The sequence below is a fragment of the Vicugna pacos genome, unplaced genomic scaffold (assembly GCF_048564905.1).
Source record: "Vicugna pacos unplaced genomic scaffold, VicPac4 scaffold_21, whole genome shotgun sequence".
Taxonomy (NCBI): domain Eukaryota; kingdom Metazoa; phylum Chordata; class Mammalia; order Artiodactyla; family Camelidae; genus Vicugna; species Vicugna pacos.
Window position 1 is genome coordinate 13,073,220 of NW_027328742.1, and position 3,271 is coordinate 13,076,490.

The window sequence follows — 3,271 nt, forward strand, 5'->3', positions numbered from 1 at the left end:
AATGGCATTTGGTTTAGAGCTGCCTGATTTAAATTGATGTTTGTTCAAAGAAACACTTGAAAATTATAATGTGCCTAAGTTTATCTTTTAACAACATATAGTTGTAAAGTCTGAGTGGTTTTGTGGCAAAATGAAGACTCTTTCTAAAATGAGCACTTACATTGCTGGATCCTAGACTTCAATAATTGGAAGTAATACAATGCTGTATATTCTGGTATATTTTCTATTTGGAAGACACAGTGATTCAGGCTCATTTTCTCTTCTAGGTGAGATTCCCTATGGCCATGGAGAGAAGCAATGATACACTGACTGAGTTCATCCTGCTGGGCTTCACAACAGACCCTGTGATGCAGCTGGTCCTCTTCGTCATGTTCGTTGGTGTCTACTCTGTGACTGTGTTAGGAAACACCACCCTCATGGTGTTGATCTGTAATGACTCAAGGCTGCACACATCCATGTATTTTTCCACTGGGAATCTGTCTTTTCTAGATCTCTGGCATTCTTCTGTCTATACTCCAAAGATCCTAGTGACCTGCATCTCTGAAGACAAGAGCATCTCCTTTGTTGGCTGTGCAGTTCAGTTCTTCTCCACCGGGCTGGTGTACAGTGAGTGTTACCTGTTGGCTGCCATGGCTTATGACTGCTATGTGGCCATCTCAAAGCCACTGCTTTACTCTCAGGCCATGCCCATTAGGCTGTGTGCATTTTTGGTAGCAGCCTCATACCTTGGTGGCTTTATTAACTCTTCCATCATTACTAAAGGAACTTTTGCCTTGAACTTTTGTAGTAACAATATCACTGATGACTTTTTCTGTGATATCCCACCACTTGTGAAGCTGGCTTGTGGCAGGAAGGATGGCTACCAGGCTCTGATGTACTTTGTCCTGGCCTCCAATGTCATCACACTCACTGCAATCATACTCACTTCCTACCTCTTCATCATCACCTCCATCTTGAAGATCCACTCCACCCAGGGTCACCTTAAAGCCTTCTCCACCTTCTGCTCCCACCTGATCTCAGTCACCTTGTACTATGGCTCCATTCCCTACATCTATGCTCTTCCATGATTGAGCTATTCTTTGGACAGGGACAAAATAATTTCTACATTTCACACTGTGGTGTTTCCCATGTTGAATCCCATGATCTATAGCCTGAGGAATAAGGATGTGAAAGAGGCTCTGAATAAACTCTTCAAATAAATGAAGATTCACTCCTTTTAATGAGATGCAAAGACAATTTTTCATCAGGTAATTATATTTCACGAAGTGCAGCCATGATGTTCCATCATGATCAAGAATCCTCACCATGACTGTTAAAGAATTTACACTCTTGATACCTGGCCATTCAAGACACCTAAATGAGAAAATTAAGGCAATTTGGAGGAAAAAATTTAAATAAAAAAATAAGGATTTTAATTAAATTTCATGTTACTCTAGATTAGACACAAAGAACTTGAAACCAAAACCTCCTTTCTATCATATTACAGTGAGAAAACAGCACACTGCTTTAGCATATGAAGGTTTTTGACTGGCTGATAATATTTAAATAGTTTTTCCTAGGAATAGAAAAAGAATGCTGAATTAATTTTCAGTTTTTTTCTACAAATATTAAGTAGTGGAATTTCCATACCCATAACTAAATTTCTTAAGCATTTTATATATACTTTTCCCCCAGAATCATTAAGACAAAGATCCAGAGTCATCCATGAAATAATCAGTACAACTAGACTTAGCAAGCATGACCTCTTCAATCTACATCTCTTGCCCATGTTGCTCAATTAAGGAAAAAATCAGTCAAGTTCCCATAGATATGATTTTTGTGAATCACTGTGTAACCCACTGGGCTATTCTTTTATTTTATAGTAGTGAACTTACATGGAATTCTGCTTCCAAACTGTGACTTTTTGAGCATCAAAACACAATCATTTTAATAAATAATAATAATAATTACAGTGAGATGAAAGAACTTGAGAAATAAAAGTCTGGGTACACATTATTCTAAAGAGAAAAAATTTACAGGGAATATGTAAAGGGAGTGATTAGGCAAGTGAGGAAATACGATGAGATGCATAAAATTTTGATTTTTAAAACTGAAACAATGTTAATGTAGTGCATTTCAATAATCCTGAATATGTCCTTATTTCTATAGGTATAAGCAGTTTAAAAAATGCAAGAAAGTAAAATGTCAGCAAGTAGTTCCCCAAAATGTAGCAACTCCACTCAGAGCAGGGAAGACTGATCAGCACAGGCAGGGATATATATTAACCTGAAATTTAAATCCAACATATATCATCACTACTTGTTGTAACACAAAGTAATCCAACAAAAGCTAGGCCCAACAGTATAACCCTAAGATGCTTGATTTAGACAATGTTCTAAAACCAAAAGCTATTTATTTATGCAGACTCTCATTTTCTAAAAGATATCTATTACCCACTAATAATAGAAAACTTTCTATAAAATATATTCTAACTACATCATTCTATGGGGAAATGTCAGTAACAAAAATTTATGTTGGTGTAAAAAACCTATTCTTGAAACATCCTAGCATTGTAAATCTTGATATTTAACTACAATAAGATACTCAAACTACTTGTCAAGGTCTCCTACTTAAATCTTTTTAAACGAACAAACCAAGTCCCATTCTCCAAATAATTTTCAATATACCCAGATATGGTAAATTTCATTGACCTAAATGTATAGCCATAGTATTTTGTATATGAAAAAGTAATCTCAACACCAAAACCAAGTCTAAATAACATTACCATATCCCAGTAAAATGATAAGATACACATAATGATGATCCTAGGAAGACATTAAAAAAATGAGAAAGTAATAAAACTTTAATTAAATATATGGCATTAGTGTTTTAGAGAATGTTTTATAATATGTTTAAGTGTAAATTTGGCAGTCAGTTTTTTTTACTCACTGTTGGGAATGTTCCATGTGCAGCTTATGGTTGTAAAGCATTCAGAAGAATCTTGAACATTAATCTGAAATTGCAGCATATATTTCTAAGAGATTTTTATTACTCAAATTACAAATGAATTTCAAAGTCTTAAATGAAAGCAGTTTCTAAACTGTGTCTTTTAGATATATGAGTTTTAATAAACATTTTTGTAAGTACAAATGTTTGTGAGTGTACTTCAGCATGCAAAAATTTCCTTGGATTTACACGTGCAATTTAAAAAAAAAGATACGGCCTTTCACAGCATGTGATGGCCATTGGACATTTCTGCAGAGCAGGACTTTTGGTATCCCCAAAATTACAC

General features: G+C 35.0%; 1 pseudogene; it reads left to right on the plus strand.

Annotated features, from left to right (window-relative positions):
- Positions 1-284: 284 nt before the first annotated feature.
- Positions 285-1,199, plus strand: LOC140694322 (olfactory receptor 9G1-like; annotated as a pseudogene).
- Positions 1,200-3,271: the final 2,072 nt, after the last annotated feature.